Consider the following 19,296-nt stretch of genomic DNA (forward strand, 5'->3'; position numbering starts at 1 on the left):
TGCAGGAATAGAGCAAAGGAGTGAGCAGGCACGAGCAGAGCCAGGAGCAAACATACAGTGATGAATGCACCATGTAAGCATGCTGCTTAGTATGTGTCCAAGTCCTGCAGTGCTGCAGGTCCAGAGTAAGCTGCTATCTAAAGACTCCTCCAGTCACCACCAAATGAGCCCAGTGCTTGTGGGCTTTTCAGTTCCAGTCTGGCCATAGGGACCTCAGGTGTCTCACAACTTACATGCAAATTGGAGCTTATGTGGCTGTTCCTGAATTTAGGAATATCACAGGCTGCTGTGGTCCTTATCTCTTCAGCCTCAGAGGCAGCTCTGTCAGAAGGCAAGAAAATGTGAGATGAAAAAAAGGTGCCACATGTGGATTTTACATGACAGGAATGGAGAAGCTACTCCTGTAGAAACCAGAATCCAAATGAATACAGAGTGTATCAGACCTCCTTTCCTTCCAGAAGAAATTCCAGAACAAAATTCATGTCTTCTTTTTTGGAAGCCAAGGAGAAGTTCTGGTTTAGCTGACTGAAGCATCTCATTTAGAAATGTTGATATGTCATTTTGCATGCATGTTCTGAGGCTGACGTCCAATGGAAGGGAGCTGGGGATACAAGGCAGGCTCCCTGACTTCTAAGTATGTAGGGCATCAGCAGGAGAGTTTTTGTGGATGTCAGGTTAGACAGAGCCTTGGGTGACATGGTCTGCTGTGAGGTGTCCCTGCCTATGGCAGGGGGGTTGGAACTGGATGATCTTAAGGTTCATTCCAACCCAAACTATTCCATGATTCTATGATTCCCTCTTTCCTTACTTACTTTCACCCCTCCCCATCTCAGCCCACTGTGTGGTATTGGAGAGTCAGTAAAATCAACATGTTCTTCTGGAACATTTCAACTTTGACTAATCAGGAGAGTTTCTGACAGAAAAATGTTCCACTGGAAAATTTCTGCCTAGCACTAATTAGCATTTTTCTATTAGCTTTGTCCTGAAGGCACAGTAATTTATGCCTTGGTGAAATAAACAATCACTTAATGATCACTAAGAATTGGACACTCCCCAGGTCTGAAGTGTATTTGCTTACCCTAACCAGAAAAGGTCTTATTCGCTTGCAAAGCTTTACATACTTAACACAAGGAAAGAATGGCTGCCTGACTTTCTTGTGCTTTACCTGGGCACAGGCCCAACTGCATTTTAATCACTTTGCTTTAAAAAAGGGGGGGAAATAGTGGATTTTCACTTGCAGTGCAGTAAGGTTTTAACTACACTGGAGACAAGCTGTGTATGTGGAATGGGAGATGTTCCATGCTCAGAGATAGTCAGAGAAAGCAACAGGAAAGCAGAAAATTACCCAAGTGCCCTAGGAGTTCAGATTTCCTTACTATTCATCTGCCATATGAGGAAAATATCCTAACCTGAGTTTCCCACTGAGTCACAGGATAATTTAGGTCATGAGGGACCTCTGGAGGTGCAGCCCCTGCTGAAAGCTGGGCTGACTTCCACATAGCTCAGGTTGCTCAGAGCCATGTCCAGCTTTCATAGCACGTAATGCTGCACAAAAGCACCTGAGCAACACATCTGAACATGTCGAAGACATCAGCTGCATTATGCCCCTCCACTTTTTCTCCATAGCAAGCCTTTATTTTGGAGCCCTGTACAAGCCAAATGCAGAACAACAAGTCCCAGGCGGTCCCTGGGAAATGGCTGTGAATGCTGGGCATATGGTGCAGCTTTTGCTGCAGTGTGAATACAGCTACCGGGTCTCCCAGGAAAGCAGGCAGCTATATTTAAATCACTCTTGCGAAATTCACATTGATATTCATAAAGGACACTTCAACACCTCTTTGGTGGCTTCTAACTGCAGCACACAGCATGGGAAAGAGCACTAGCCCCTCTGAAGACCAGGGCCCCATTTCATCTCAAGGTTACAGCACTGCCTGTGGCAGGCAGATGACAGACAGCACACAAAAACACAACCTCCTGGAACACAACCCTGGAGATGCAGCACTCAGCTGCTCAGTGGAAAGATGGATTTTCCCCAGGAGGGTGTGCAGCCCTGGGAGGGGAGCTGGGTGGATGGGGGTGGATGCCTGTCAAGGGACCAGGACTTAGCAGATGAACTCCAACCACCCTTGTCTGGGGTAGGCATCAGTCCTGATCCCAGACCTATGCTTACCAGCACTTCTGGAAGTGTGGTACCAGGCTAAGCAGAGCTGCTGATGTCCTCCACGTGTCTGACCACCAAAGGTGGACTTTGTCCCTCTGCCCTGATTGTTTTGGAGAGGAGGAGATGAGTCAGTAGGCACGAAGTTCAATGGTGGTTTACTTCTATCTCCCCTGTGGCCCACTCAGTGCTTGGTGACACCACTGACTATTTTTCCTTTTGCTTTAGGAAAATGTCTTTCACCTTACGATCTACAGACCCTAATATAAACTTCACCTCTCCCAGCAGGGGCAAATGGAAAAGCTCTCAATGGAAAATATGAGAAGCTATTTGGCTACTCCACGCAGGGAGTGGAGTTCAAAAAGGGTGGTGTCACTCATCCAGAGGGTGACATGTGGTGGTTGTGCAGAAGGGCAGATCAAAGCCAGCAAACAGCTTACCCCCTTGGCCTGATGGTTACCGAAACTCTGAGTGCAGCATTAACATGTTATTCTCAAAGCCACATACGTTTTTCTTTAGTTATGCATACTTGTGCTTCTCAGTGTGTTCTTCATGGAAAGGAGAACACATGCAATGAATTGCTTTCCTTACCCCATTTTGGTTAGCCCTAAGGTTTCTGATGAGCAATACATGGAAGTAAGGAGAGACTGTGAAACACAAATACACCCACACGAAACAGTATCTCTAACTGGGCAATTTGTAACATAATAATGAAATAATTTAGTTTTATCAGTAATTGTAGCTAGTGAGCTGGTGAGCCCTTAAAAAAACATTTATTCTGCCAAGTGTTCAACAGATGTTTAGGAAAAATCTGAAACAGTCAAGGTCATTCGTGTGTGGGAATATACAAGGAATTTCCTTTTCCTGCAATGAATCTAAATCACGAAGTTTGAGAATGGCATTTTCAATTCAAGTGGCCTCAGTATGGACACCTACATTTAACCTTAGATATCAAAGTGCCTTCACCAGTTTTCTTTCATCCAAGGAGCTTAGTCTAAAGCAATCGATTAGGTCACTAATACCTTCTTTACTCCCACTAGCTGCCACTATAACATACAATAAAAATGACATACTCAATCCTGCCCTTTCACTGGAGCCATTAACATTCCCATTTGCTCAGCAGAGATAACAGAGCAAGATTAAGGTTAATTATATGACTACTTTCTTGACCTGTGACATAGAGCTCTCTGTACAGATTTTTGTCCTTTATCAGTCCTTTCTGAAACTTAAACCTAGGAGGTATAGAAGGTAGGAAGGAGAACAAGGAGTGATTTGTTCATGAATGTATCTTCAGGGAGCTTCCAAACTGCAGCTTCCACTCTTCATTGTTCCAGGCATGTCCCACATTGGCTACTGTAATATCAGAGGAATGCTTACTCCTGCTACTGCTGCTAATCTGGGAGCAGTCACGTGGCTGTTCTGTAATCTCTCTCTCTCCAAAAATTTGACTCTTAACCTTCCCTCGCTGCAGACATGATGTATATTGCCTTGACATGCTTCCAAGTAGCGAACAAGCAAAATCCTGATCTGAAAGTAAAGCAAAGGGAGGGGGGGGATATTTCTGAGAATGAAATTATGTGAGCCTACCGGAAAGGGAGAAGAGAAATCTGCATCAGTCACTTCTGTTTGCCCTTGCCTAGGCATTACTTTGGAAAGGATAATAAAATGTTAATCTGAGGAGAAGGAAAAACTAAAAGTTGTTCTGAGGTGCAAATAAAAAAAAAAAGGGGGGAAGCCAGCATATCAATATTTATTTATTTTCATTCATTTACGTGTCAGATGAAGCTGAAAGCTGCCAGATAGCTTCTTTTCGACAGCTTGGAGTTACTGTTGGGAACAGATCCATGTATGGAAGCAAAAGCAGAAAAGCATAGATAAGCTGAGATCCAGCTATGCAAACCATCTTTAGAGCCACTTAAAGGACAAGCACCCCAGCTTCTTTCTTTCTGGTAAATTTAGAGACACTATCATATGTGGGCTTTTTTCCATTCTGCTTTACCCACAACTGCTGAGACTCGGCTGGGGTAAGTGAAAAGCAATTCAAGCATTTCTTGGGAGCACCTAGGTATTCAGCTAGACTGACATCCTGAGAAAAGCCGTAAATCTTGGGCTATGGGATGACTCCGATAGCTGGATAGCGGTTAAACTCTCCAAGTAAGGAACATGACATATAACAGCTTTGCCGCTGGAGGGACAGAAACTTTCCAAGTGTCTGAAACAGGCGAGAGAAAAATGTTGGAAAAGAAGCTGTTTGTCACTCGTGGACTAGATGCACAGGCTGACTGATGTTAGAGCTTCAGAACACAATGAGAGGGGCAGGAGGAATCGGAGGTGGTTTCCAGTATCTGAGCCTTTTGGTGTTTCTATTTAGAAAAAAAACCGTAAAAACAGTCAAGGGCTTCTTCTTCTCTGGTCTGTCCTACTTTCATTTTGAGAAACATGTCTTATTTGGGTTGAGCTGACTGCACATTAGGAAGAGCTTGTTGTAAATGACTGTTGTTTTTCTTGGCACGTGGAGGCAGTTTCTCAATGTTCCTCTGTAGATTTGAGGTTGATTACATCCTGTGCAAGGATTTTTAGTACAGTTTTAACTGCCATTGCAGTGTTGTGAAAGTCGACCCCAGCGAAAACAGCTGTGTGCTATTGTGAGTATTTCCAAAGCACTGAAGTAGTAGCTCACTTTCAAACTAGCACTGAGATGTGTTAGCGCTGTGAACTGGGCACTGTCAGAAAAGCCAAGTAAACCCTTGGCAGGAAGACTTTCTCCACGGAAGTGTTTTGTTTAAAAGAACACAAAAAAAGCTTTCTGTAACCTTGGCTTAAAATCTTGTCGGTTTGCATTGGTACAATTAAATGTGAGATTTTTCTTTAAATGCTACAGAATGGCATTTGGGTAACAGTTCATGTGCTTTCAGGTGTTATAATACAGTATTCATACTCCCACTGCAAAGTGCTAGGTAAATCTTTCTCATTTTTCAGGTGCTTAATAGACTGGGAAAAAACATTAGAGCAGGTGAAGCAAAATTATACAGAAAGAACTGAAAATAATATTGAGAATATGACTGAAATTGTAGGAGATTTCCAGAAATTTGAAGGATGGTTGTAAAAGGAAATTACTAGACCACAAATGTCAAACATCTCCACTAATGAATGAAAACACTTTCCCTTGTCCTTACATAAGAAGAACATATAATGGAAGTGTTTGCTTGTAACTCCGTAGTAGTCTGCGCTTGAGAGGGCCCATGCTTACAGCTCTCATTTCCCCTTACTAAGCTAGCATTTCCATGGATATTCCCACCTAAAATATGAATCTCTCTCTGCCTGATTTCCTCTCAAGTACTGTATAGAAAATACTCAAATTTAAGCTGCAGCTGAAATTTGTCTGTGCCAGGCAAAATTCTTTTTTTTTTTTACCTTTTAAGTACATACGTGTCTATGTAATGTGTCTATAGAAATACTAGTACAGAAATTAATCTTTAGGTAATTGGGGTCAATAAATAGCTTTCTAACTGCTATTGAGTCATTAGAAAATAAATCTTTTTGCTGTTACTGCTATGAAGAACACGTCTGCATTTCACACTCAGATTGCTTCTGTTTTCTGTTGGATATAGTTTTGTTTCATAAGTTGCTGTGAGCCTGGTGATAAACAAATGCTATTCCCCAATTTTTCTGTTCTTTTTTTCCCCCTCTCTTCAAGGCTCTATGCTTCCCCTTCCCCAGGGACAACAACTAGCTGATGTGCATGGTCCCTGAGTAAGGCATTACAGTTGTGCTGGTCATGTCAAGAGGAGGATGTCAGGATGGAACTGGAAAAGCTGGGACCTAATTAATCTGATCTTTCCATCTAGACCAGGGCCTGGGACAGTGTGATCCAGTAGACAAAGCCCTGGTGGCAGGAGTCATCACTTGGTTCCCTGCCCCAGGGCAGATCATCCCTTTTGCCCCCTCTTTCCATCCCTCTATCAGAAGCATTTTCAGGCAGGCTGTGTAAATCACTAATATTTATTATTGCTACTATTACTAGTAGTACTATTATTATCATCATTGTCATCATCATCAGTGTACTAATTATTATTAATATTTACTATTGATTAGTCATGGGCATTGCTAGTGTTTTTTATCTTGTGCAAAGCTGATGGGATCTCATTCAGAACCACTAGAATACGAATAGTCATATAAAGCTCTAGCAATAGTATCACTAGATGTCTTTTATAAGTGACTACCCATTATGAATGCTGCAGTCTCTGAGCACCCACTACAAGGTCCTCCCACAGACCATTCTTTGCCAGAGTCCAGGGATGAGAGGGGGAAGGGGGAGTTCTGCTCTTTCTCACAGTAAGACAGAGAGAGGCCACTGAGCTGAGCCAGGGCAGCACAAAACCCAGCAGTCGAGTAACAAGGGCAGAGCTGGGCTCAGTGCTTATTCTCACTAGCCATGGACAAGGGGAAAGCTGTGCTTGCCCTGCTGGCACTTGCAGCAAGCAAGAATATGTTGTGTGTCTCATGCAAGGAGCCAAAGGCACACGGGACTTCCTGGGGCCACTGGTGGTTTTTGTTCCTAAATCTTAGTGCCTTTCATTAAAAATACCGAGCATACGTGGGTTTCAGACACTGGGTCTAGAGAAGTCTTTGCACCAGATAACCACAACTGGTTCCTGAATTCAGACTTTCCTGTGAGAAGGGAAAGCAATGTTTGTGGTTTATAGTGCATGTAAGAAGAGAGTATCCTTGAAATGCACCTCACAGAGGAGAGCTACATCATGGAGTCACTGAATGAGGATTTCACAAACTGGCAATGTGCATTCTCCTCCTTCAGACACCTTCAATATTTTTATGGTAGTTCCCAAAGGATGGAGTTTGGACACCATCTCTGTCTTTCCTCTAGTAAATCAGAAATTTGGAGCAGATTCTGGGGACACACCGAGAGACTGATCCACTGCTCTGGCCAGATACATTTTTTTGCTTATATGATAGAGAAAGGAGCTTTATGTAATGACTCTGCCTGTTCCCAACCTAGAAACCTGCAGACCCATGTGCCAATTCAAATCCGGTTTGCCCGAGGAACTGAAGCTTGAAGAATATGATGTTCCAAACCAAATACCTAAAAATGGGCAGCTGTCTTCTCTGCTTTTCTTGCTCCCAAAGCATCATCTTTCTTTTCTTGTTTCTCTTCCTTCAGGGTAAGGAACAATGATCTATCTAGAGAGGGTTTCATCAGAGCACTAACAAAGACAGACAGTTTTCTAGAAGGAATGGCATTTTAGGAAAAGTTTGTGTTTGCAGGCTGCAAGCATCACATGTAAATACTGTAGCATGCACCTTGGTGCTTGCTGCTTGCAGTCTCATGCTTAGCAGCACAGATATGTCCAGTATCTTTCATGCTTCTTGTACTTTCATAACTTTTGAATTAGACTAGAATGGGAAGTGAAAATAGCCTGTGTTTTAGAGAAAGCATGATGCCATTTTTGTTTCACTGTGTTAAACTCTGGGTGATCCAGGCTCACAAACCTCTTCTTCTTTATGAAAATTTTGTTTATAATAACTGACTGCACAGCATGAAGAGATGAGTAAATAACCCTCAGTGGCCTCATCTGGTCTAAATCCAGCTGTCATTTTTGGTCACTTACAGACATAAACCACTCCTAAATTTCCATCCCCTGATGGGACAGCCAGAGGTGACCTGGACAGGCTGGAAGAGTGGGGTAGCAAGAACCTTAGGAAGTCCAACAAGACAAGTGTAGGGTCTTGCACCTGGGTGAGCACAATCCAGGAGTGCAGCACAGGCTGGGATCTGCCTGGCTGAGGAGAAGCTGTGGAAAGGGCTCCTAGGGGATACAAGCTTAACATGAGTGAACAGTGTGCATTGTAACAAAGAAAGCCAAGATGATGTTGTGCTACATCAACAGGAGCATCACCAGCAAAGATAAAGATGTCATTATCCCATTCTACTCAGCTCTTGGAATACTGTGTTCAGCTTTGGTCCCTGCTACACAAAAAAAGATGTGGACAGGCTGGAAAGGGCCCATGGAAGGGCCACAGAGATGATCAAAGCACTGGAAACTGGCCATATGAGAAAAGGCTGAGAGAACTGGGTTTGTTCAGCCTGGAGTAAAGAAGGCTCAGGGTGATGGTCACAAGTTACTCCTGGGGAGATTCCAGCTGGACACAAGAGAAAAATCATTCACAATGAGAACAGCAGCCACTGGAATAATCTCCCCAGGGAGATTATTATCCAGTGGTGGATTCCTGAACACTGGACACAGATTCAGCTGGACAGGGTGCTAAGCTATCTTGTCTAGGTCATGCTTTGCCTAGAAAGGTTGGACCAGATGATCCTTGAGGTCCCTTCTAACCTGGTGTTCTATGATTTTATGATTCTATGATAGAAACTGCTTTTATTATAGAAACTCCAGTGCCAAGCTGGAGTCTAGTTTTCACAACGTACCTTTTAGGTGATAGTAAGTTTTCAGGTATTCAGCATGCTGAACCATGGTATTGCTGAATTGTGCTCACAAGGTAGGAATCCTGGGACTGGGGTTTGAAGACAAGGCATTCAGCAAATGAAGAAAGCCTCTTTACAAACGCAGGGAAGAAAATAATAATCTGAATTTAAAGTTGCATACCCCAGAGCTAAAAAGCTCTGTTTTAGAGGTGCCCTTGGTATTTACCCTGAGCATTTGGCAAGATGTGCCAGCTGGGTATGGTTGCAGAGATCTTCCACTGTTCCAGGGTGCTTCAGACAGGCTCCAGCCATGAGCCTCACTCTTCAGACCCACCTTCTGCAGATCTGTGCTGCTACGGGAAGAGGCAACAACATGACAGCTTTGAGCAGTGGTGGTGTCTTCTACCAACCTGCAGGTAAAGCAGGAAATGTATGAATTGACATTCATTTTGGAGTTGATCCTTTAAGAAATTCAGTGTTATTCTGGCAACGCATGGGGGGAAAACATAGGAACAATACAGTAAATCTGGAGGTCTTCAAAACTGTTTATTCATATCTAGGGCTCCAACCATCACTGTGATCTAATCATAAATGTATTCTTATTGCATGGGGTCACCACAGGGCAAAGCTGAAGTTGTTTGGTTTTCCACCCTTCAGCATATTTGGATTTCTTTAATATTTAATGCTGAACTTCCTCCTGAGTTTGGGATGTTTGTTTTTAGGATCTTTCTAAAATCCTTGGAATGCTGAACTCTGACGTTGCTAACATAAAATGCAGGTTTGGTTTCTGATGTCTCTAGCTGAGTCTCTTCCAGAAACAGAGAGAGGAGAGAGGATAGAGGAGAGGAGAGAAGAAGATAAGAGAAGAGAAATATTAGTTTGACCAGAAGTTTTGTCCCTGGAATGTTTCCCATGTTAACCCACTGACCATGGCATATCCTGAAGGTTGCAAGACTAATCCCACATGACACCACTACCACACACCATTTTCTGCTCTTTCAGAAAACTGTCCTTCCTTTCATCAGAGCATCAGATTGGCTTTTCTTTCCCTCTCATATAAGCAAAATCAGGAAACTAAAGGAAAATGTGAAAACAGAAAAATATGGAAAATGCAGGAATGTGGCCTGCAAACCTATTGTTGCCTTTCTATCCCACCACCTTACTTGAGGCCTCCTTGAGTCTCTGTTGGAAACTTCTGCACATTAAATGCTCTGGTTTTGCTTTCTTCTCTATCTTGAGGTGTATTGGACACCCTTCTGTTGCAACATGGCCAGAAAGGGGTTGTGGCCTCCTCTTTGTCAGGTAGGTAGGTCCCTGCAGACTGCCTGGATAGCAATGTGCAAGGAGGCGAATGGCATGGCATCATCCTGGGCCACCTGTATCTAACTCACTGAGAGATGGGCTGGGATCCTTAGGTGTAATCTACCTGGAAATGCTCCTCCAGGCAGCTAGGTCTTCCAAGCTAAAGGGAGCTCTCACCAAGATGCTGAGTTTCATCTATAACGTTCAGCAAGCATTAGGGAGCAAGGGACAGGACATGAGATTACAGGAGGTGATGGAGGGGCATGGCCCACAATGATCTGAACAAGGATTCAGTGTGTCAGGCCTCAGGCAGAAGCCTGAAGACTCCTGAAGCAACTGAGGGGAAGTGCTGGTCCACCTGAGGCAGCTCTGACCACTCTCAGGCCTTCTGAAGGGGCCTAGGGCTTGATGGGCCAGTTTTATCTCCTGGTCTAAAACCTCTTCACCTTTCCAGATCAGCTTGCTTTGGTGCCTGTTTCTAAAAGCAGCAATGATGCCTCAAGGCTTGGGCTTCAGTGTGGGAATAGGGAGCCCACCTCTGAAACAGCCCCCTCCCTGTCGTTCCCATCATCAGCAATTGCTGTATTTGCATTGGAACAAGGAAATAAAACCAAGGTGACATCTACTTTCCCAGCATCTAATTCTCAGCTCATTGCTTCTGCTGCAGTTTGGCCAGCATGATATTAGAAATACCCCATATTATCTTTTTGGCTTACAGAAAGGCACCAAGCAGAGACCTTGCTCTTCTGCTCTAGATGCAGCAATAAACATTTGGATTTGCTGCTAGTTTGTTGAGACTGCCAACATGTACACGGTGAAAGTAAACCCTTCCTGTGGCCACAGACCACAACATGCTAGTGATCCATGGTATTATCCTGTTATTTAGTGAATCATTCGTCACTGCTGAGAAACACTCGAATAAGTTGCTAACAATAACAGTGGATGTGAGAGACAAGTGTTTGTTTTACTCTGGTGTAACTTATTTCATATGGTCCTTTAAAGCATGTTAAATGTTAAGTCATTTTGGCCTGCCAACTGTTATTTCAAGATGACCTCCTGGATTTAGCCTACTTTTCAGAGCATAGCTGTTTGAAACAAGGCTCTGAAAACATCTCCTCCCCAGGATAAATGCCCAATTCAGGAGCAAGACAGATGTTCTCAATTGCCTTATCTTTAGCTGGATTAAGTAGGTCTCCATTTTTATTGATTGTCCAGAATAGTGATGTTTACTGCTGATCTGCTGTGACATATTTCAGGTGTAACCCAAGGAGTTAATACGGATTCAACTTCCAGTATTTATCTCCCATATGTGTTTTTTCAAGTTGCTAATGAGTCATATCTTTGTGGAAACCTAGCAGGCTTTCTAAGTTGTCTTGGTAGTGTTAATTCATGGCCAAAATACTGCAAAAAGAGAGAGATGCAGCTGTGAAAGTTGTCCTCATTGCACTCTCTGGCTACAGTACTCAAAGGTTTAGCACAATGAGCTCCAGCACCATAGTGGACCCTTATGTGATGCACTTGGGTTCCTGCTGTGTTCTGCACTGGGCCTTGTCTACAGCACAGCTTGGAAAGCAAAGATATCAAAAAGTTTCTCTTGTTTTGAAATACTATTTTGCCACTGCTTACAGGAAATAGATGCTTCAAGAAACATCTTTCTCAATAACTTAAGAGATTTGCCTTTTGACTTGAGTTGATTTAATCTGAAGTGAATTTCTGAGAACGAGACTAACCAATACTTAGAGCATTTTAGAGCCTTGCTGATAACTTCATCCTTCTCCTGAAGTGTGACATATCTCCAACTTATCCTAGACAAAACAGTTAATCTTGAAAGCTCTCTGCTGCAAGTGTGTATGACAACCCATGGGTCTGTGGAGAGCAGTTTGTAGAGAGCAAGCACATTTTATTGTCTGAGAAAACTTCTTATCTGCTTAGTGGGCAATGGTTTGTCTCTTCAGCTACAGATAGCTGGGTAAGGTTCAGGACAAATCATGAGTACTTTAGAAAAATTAGTTAGTCCCTTTCCAGACACTTGAGAATCTCTGTTACAAACTGAAGACCCACCTGAGGACCCATAATTCAGTAACAATCATTGAATTTTTAGAGGATGAGGCAAGCTGTCTAGGTGTGCACCTTGCTTCATGTGTGCCTGGAAAGTGCCTTAATGTGTTAAAATGACTAAAGATGTACCACCCTGGATGCACTGGAAAAATTTGATCCTTGACCTTTAATTTCAAAGTTCTTACCTTAAAAATAACCAGGCAGACTATCTTTAAGTGTGCTTTGATGCACACACCTAGAAGAATTCTACAAAGCTGTGCTGCTACTCATGTTTTCTAGATATTTTCTGTCCCTGCTGGTAAAAACATACCCGAATTTAACATTCTTTTCTTCGAAACAGACAATCTGATTATTTTGAAACGTGCCTTGATGTATGCAGCCTACGGAAAATTACAGAACAAGACAAGCTTGAAGACTCTAACATTAATAAAGCTGATGTTTTGCCAGCACAAACTGCCTTTATCCTGAGTTGTAACTCCATCTCTTGTCTTTGGAGTAGATTCTATTTGACACGTGTCTTTTCTTTTGTGGCTGCAACTTGTGCAGACACTTCCCTTGAGCTAGTTTTTTCCACCCAAAACATCTGCAGGAAGACACTGCTGAATTCAGTTCTCTGAAGAGCTGGAGGTGTGTTGAATGTGGCAGATGTTTATGGCCTGGTTGACTTAAGATACAGCCACAAACATGTGTAGCTTAGCTCATTTTTGGTTCCCTGTATTGGTCCTTAGTTGTTGAACCCCTGTGGTGCCAATGCCCACACTTAAGACCCTCTGTAGAGTCAGTCAGGAGAAATGGGGACTAAGTCCCTCCTGACCAAGAAGGCAAGCCGGACACAAGAAAGGTGGAAACAGTAGGTTTGGTTTTCTGCTTCAAACTGTCATAACTAAGCACAGGGCTGATCAACAGCCCCCAGTCAGTCCTGAGTATGTCACTTGCTTTACCTTGTATTCTGCATTTGCCCCTTTTATTCTCTCCAGGTTTTTCTTTACCAAGTGTTTTTCCTCCCAGACAAGCCATACACCTGTATTTACTTTTCCCTCACTGGCCCCAGGTTTCCTGACTTATACAGTTATTTGCTACTCATGATATGGTTGCCTTGGTAATTTCTACTTCAGTAAGCAATTAAGCTAGTAACCTGCTTTTGTTATATGCAATTTTCCTCTTTTCTACCATTTTTATGCTGCTGTATATTTAGTATAACAACTTGTCAGGGACAGTCTGCTGCATACACATTACTCCTTATGATTTGCAGGATCTGGTTGCTTCTCATACCCTTACTTAATGTTGTATCTTATAGTCAGGGTTAACTAAGACATTAGTTTGCCTTTGTTATGAGGAGTGACCATATGTGCCCTTGTGCTGTTGTCTCATTAGAGTTGCTGTTTGGTCAGGGCAAGCCATTTGCATCCTACCTGCAGTTTACAGTGGGACAGGCTTCCAGCAGGGCAAGTGAAAGGAATCATCATGATAGGACAAATGTTTCCAACACAAGTCTTCCTGTGCTTCCAGCTCCTGAGAGCATTGGGTAAGCTTCAAGGTACTTATGGCTGAGACAGAAAAACTAATGGAAAATGTTGCTGAGGTAAATGGTTATGAGCCTGGAACAAAGCTTGACAGGACAAAATGAAAGTAGGATATAGCATGGTCTTCAGAGCAGCAAAAAACTCTTCCCCAGTGTCCAACTGGCTAAATAGCTCATCCATCCAGGAAACAGGCCACAGCCTGGAACCAGGGCCAGTCTGCTCCCTGATTCCAGGAGCTTGGATAGCATGGCCACCTAGATCTGCTCTTCCAGCAGAGCCCTAAATTCCAATGCTGTTTTCCTGCCTCAAATCTTTGTCCAAAGCCTAAAGGCAGGTTTTCTTTTCTTTCACCCTACTAACCACAACAGTGGTTTTCCTTTCGTGATGTGCTGAATGTCTCCTGATTGCTCATCTCTCAGATGCATCTTCCTGATGAAATGTTGTTGAGAACAACATCACCTACATCTCATCTGACCTCAACAGAGGTCTCATCCTGATGTTTCCAATGCCATTTGGAGGTGAAACAAGGCAGAGCTGAGGCACAGGCTGGTGAAGTCAAGGCAACAAGGAGGCAAGGAAGATTTCTGACCATCCTGCAAGGACAGCACAGATTAGAGCCCATTATAGTGAAGACAAGTTTCACTTTAACAGAAGTTATTTCATGTCCTCTTGCCTAATGGGCTTGGTTTTTGCAAAGTGTTCCAGCAGCTTTCTTGACCTGGAATATATAAATAAAATATAAATAAGGTGCTTTATGCAGCTGAGGCCATTCACTTCTCGCTTTTAATAAAAAAGTCTATTTTCCTTGGAATATCCAGCCTCATTCAGGGCTGGCAAACAGATGGTACAGAGGAGGCCAAATTGCCTTCACAACCAGGGGCCACAGCCAAAGTCATGCACTACATCCGATTCACCCTGCGTCTCCCACTGATAGCAATGGGAACCTTGCACACAGACCAGATGAGGGATATGGCCTCATGGGACACCAGAGCTGTTGAAGAAGCACCATGGTCCTCAGTTTGAAGGACATAGCTCCTAGATCTTGCCACATTATCATGGTATTTTCACTTTTTTTTTTCTTAAATCCCAGCTCCTGGAGCCATCTGATCACATATCACTATTTCATCTCTCTTATTTAACTTACTTCTGGTTACCAAGTAAATTGGAACAAATAAGACTTCTAAATTTCAAAGTAGAAGGCAAAACCAGAGAACACAGTACTTGGTGCTTTTTAATCCTGGATATGGGGGGATGTTTTTTTTTCCCAGCCAAATTTCTTTCAGGCCAGGGCAGCCTTGGGATGATGGTGAAAAGAGCTGGAATCTCAAGCAGAGAGTACTAGTGCCTGCTCAGTTGTAGTGGTGCCCTGGGGCTGGCATGCTCCATGGGCCTTTGCAGGGCACTCATCTTGAGGCAGTAAAGTCCCTAGTCTATTGCTTTCACTGGGAAATGCATTTAAGTTGACCTTGCTCCTGCATTTCTAATTCCTGTATTCTGCAGTTTTGTAACAGCAAAAAGCTTTGTTGGTTTTAGTGGGAAAAAATGCTAAGGGACAGGCAGCTCAGCAGGTGACATCTGGTTCTTCATTTTCCGGTGACATAGGCTAGGAACAGGTTTTTGCCTGTGAAATGGGATGAGAGTGAGATGCTAATATTGCATGCACTGCTGTTGAGACAAATGACAGCTGTCAGAAGGCTGCTCAGTTTCTACTCCTTTGAGTAGATTAAGAAGACAGTTTGCACCTTTTACATCTCTTACATCCAGCCCAGGCACTGAAGTCATTCTGCACACATATGGTATTTTTCCCATATATTCCTGATGACCAGAAGGCAGGTTTGGTTGGTTGGTTGTTTTTCCAAAAGAAAAGTGAGATTCTGAAGCAGAATTTGAAGAGTGTGTGGCTTGTGTCGTCCAGTAGATGTTTGCAAAATACAAGCAACTATCCCCATTCCCAAGCTCCCTAAATTCATGCCCAGCCCCTCTAACGAGCTCTGCTTTCAACACCCACATGGCAGGTGGTTTCCAGTGCAAATACTCTTCTATGTCTGCCACAGACAAGCAAAGCTCTGCAAAATTTGGCCAGTCAATGCCAGTCTTCTTCCAGGAAAACTCTCTCACAAGCTGTTAAATGCTATGCTCATCCATTAGTGCTATGGATTTATTGTTTAAACCTGCATAAAACACAGCATAGGGCAAGTACTTGGGAAAAAACTCGAAAGCAGCATAAGCATGATTTCTCCAGTTACCTCTGTGGGCTTTCAAAGCATTGCAGTGAGAGCAAACTTTATGCTACGGATTTTTCATTAGTGTGCCGAAACATCCCATTCACCACTGCCTTCTCCCTGGGTATAGGCTTTACTCTCGGTTTTCCAGGGATAGAAAACACCTTCTACACCCAAGACCTCTGTCATGCATTTAGACCTTCCTGGGGTCATCACTCAGACCGTATCAGCTATTTGGAAACAACCAAGGAGGCACTGCCTGGAGAGCTTAAAAAGATGTGTGTGTTGTCCAGCACACTGAATTGCCCTTCTTATTCACTGCTGTGTCCCACTCCATCCACCACATTTCTAAATGCTTGATTTATTCGCCAAAGAGCAAAGGCAGTTTCGAAGGTGACAGTGAAAGTGAATGCTCAAACTGTTGGAAACTATATTTCTGAGCATCTTTTTTAGAAACACCACTCTCAGGGGTCTCTGCCAAGAACATGCAGAGGAGAGCCAGAGAAGGTTCAGTGGGCTCATCCTTAAGTCTGCTGCAGTGAGGAGCAAAGACAGATGGATGGCAAGCCAGAGGTGACATCCCATCTGCTCCTGCAGGGTCTCTTTGCCATCTCTTGAGGGACTCAAGTAAAACCATGACCAGATATAAATAACCAATGAGGATTCACTGGTTATCCTCCAGCATTATCTGAAGCCACAAAAGCTGGAGCAGAAACCAAAGCATCACATGGCGGATGTGTTCCAGACAGACCAAGAAAGAATGGTAGGACAGCTGCTCAGAAGTGAACATGCTGTGGCTGAGCTGAAGACTGACCTTGTCCTGATCACTTATCTCTTATAGGGAATATAAGGAAAGAATTTTTTAAGCAAGAAATACCTGAGGGTTTTTTCTTTTCCCCCTCCTCTAAAATGTGCAGGAGCTCAGATATCTTTTTTCACAAGGCACTGGGCAGAGAACTGGCCTGCGCAATTCTTTCCAGTGCTTGAGACATCACAGTCCACTAACCCCATTCTTTGCGGTGAGGAATTGCCTTTCTGCTCAGCATATGTAGACAATACCCTAAAACCTCCCCCAGCAACTGCAGAGAGATGCAAGCTGCTGTCAGAGCAAGCTGTGGGTGTGCATGAATGAATGAATGAACCATTCGTTAGTACTGGCATGAGAATCTCCATTATTTTGAGACTACTAATTAGTGGTTGTAAGTGAGTTTGCAACGGTAGGTGTTCACTTACATGGCTGCAAAGAGAGACAGGTAAGGAAAGCAAATCGGAGCAAACCACTGCCTCTACCACCATAGCTTAGGCTGCAGTCATGATGAGGCATGGATGTGCCCACATGACAACAAACTTGTTGTGTCAGGACATGAGCAGTCTTCTTGCATTTCTGCCTGGAGCACCCAGCAGAATACAGGAGCATTTGCTCAGCTTCTCCAGCAGATCCCACAGCCCATGCAGAGCTCTGTGCTGTTACAGCTACCACTTCAGCTACTTTGAATGAGAAAAAGCCGTGTGAACCATAGCCACTGCAGTGTGGAACAGTATCACAGTATCACTTCTTCACCATTTGGGCTCATTGTCTTCCCTACTCCCAGACTTCCATTCTTTCTTTCAGAGCCCAACCTCATCTTTCTCTGGAGACTGTGGGAGATGTAAGTCTGAATGTGCTTGGAAATGAGTGTGGGGGACTGGGGAGTGGTGGACACCTTCTCCCAGCCTCTCAGAGTCATATCCCTCCTAACCAGTCGCTTTCCACTATGAAAGCTGCTCTCAGGTGCAGATGGGATAATGCTGCATCTCTGCTTCAACCTTTCTGTCCCAGTGCCATTAAGGCAGGGTGATACAAAGGGTTCATTTACATGGAGTAATGAGCATCACCACATACACAGAAACTCTTGTTTCTTTCAGCTCCCCTCAAAGGTCACAGAAATCACTCACCTGAAGCAAGCTTTCTGAGGGTTTCAGCAGGAGGCACTGGGAGACAGGAACATAGACTGCAAGCTTCAGAGAGAAGTGAACTGGGGATGTGCTGCCTCTACAGCCAGAAGCTCACCAGTGGATCCCCATTAGTAGAGTTAATGTCTTAGTGTTCCAGAGGAGTATGGTACTATATTCAGTGAAAGAGCTGGGAAGTAGGTCAGCAACATAACTGAGGGAGAGGGGGAGCTTTAGGGAGAACTTCATGGCTGACAGCTAATTAAACTCTGAGTTCCACTGCTTACTATTGCAATGATTAGGTTTCAGTGTGCAGGGTGAAAAGCAACAGCAGGGTTTGTGTTTGCTGCAGCCTTTGTTGCAGTAAACAACAAATTGTTGTCCAACCTGTGTTGGGTAGTGTGAGCATTCTCTTCTGCTCACACTATTCATTTGCTATGCCATCTTGTTGACTTGTATCAGCCTTGCATCCTGCAGCCACTGCCAAACCAAACGTCACTGGTACGCATCCACTGCTCTGCTCTGTCCCTGATCAGACCATAGCACTATGGATTGTCTACACATTTAATTGTGCTCATTTTATATCAGCAGCCCGGCTGGTAGGATTGAGTCCCATGAAAGTACCACATGTGGCCAGATGCAACTTTATCCCTTCTCTAAAGAATTTTAAATCAAAAGAGGTGAGAGAGACAACCGGAGTTAGCTACTAGACACAAACCATGGGTTTTTCCTAAACCAAATCCATATTTGGAAATGCCTTTCATCCCATGTGTAGGTAATAAGCTCTTAAAGTGAAACCAAAACTAAATAATATCACTAACAGCTGCCAGTCTAATAACAAGTAGCTGTGGTTTTGGTTGGTCAGTTCATCACAAAGTGCTTTACGAAAGAGTTTTGTGACATTTTCCATGTGTTACACCTCATCTTGAGCAGAGAAATTTAGTTTCCCATCTCTGAAGGACATAATGATGCAGACATCTTTTGGGTGGGTTTTTTTTAATTAGATTAAAAAAAAAAAAAAGGAACGAGAGGAAGAAAAAAAAAAACAATTGAAAGCCAAAGGTAAAATTCTGGCTTGCTGTCTTGCCAGTGGTGACAAAAATTACAGGCACAGCTGACAAGATAAAACAAAGAAGGTGTAAGAAGGTACAGAAGCTAGTATAATGGCTCTGCTTTTCCATGGTTCTTGTTGCACCTGAGGATATGGGTGTAGAGGGCTACTCAAGGTCACTGGGTATTTGCAACTACCAGTGTGTGAGTTATTAGCTTTGGTCCTATTTTAAGTTCTTAAAGACAGAGTTTTGCCTGGAGGGTGGGACAATGGGTTCATCTGCTCCTTGCTGGAACCAGCAGTGGGTGGAGGAATCATTCAGGCATGGTGAAAGGGGAATTGCCCTCAGGAAGGACACTTAGGCCAGCCTGAGGTGCAAGCAAGTCATTTTGTGCCAGGCTGCTGGCTTCCTGCAGGACCTCCCCAGCACTGATGAACTTTCCCATGGGGAGCAGGAGGCTCTGTGGGTTCAAGGGGCTGACCTGCACATAGCCAGATGTGGGGTCAGTTCCCAGGAGGGCCCCAAATGCCCCTTGTTTGTCACCCCGTTGCCCGCACTGTCCTTTGCAAACACCACAACACTGGTGATGTGACTGGGGAGTGAACCA

This window comes from Melopsittacus undulatus, chromosome 3 (genome assembly GCF_012275295.1).
Source record: "Melopsittacus undulatus isolate bMelUnd1 chromosome 3, bMelUnd1.mat.Z, whole genome shotgun sequence".
NCBI lineage: Eukaryota > Metazoa > Chordata > Aves > Psittaciformes > Psittaculidae > Melopsittacus > Melopsittacus undulatus.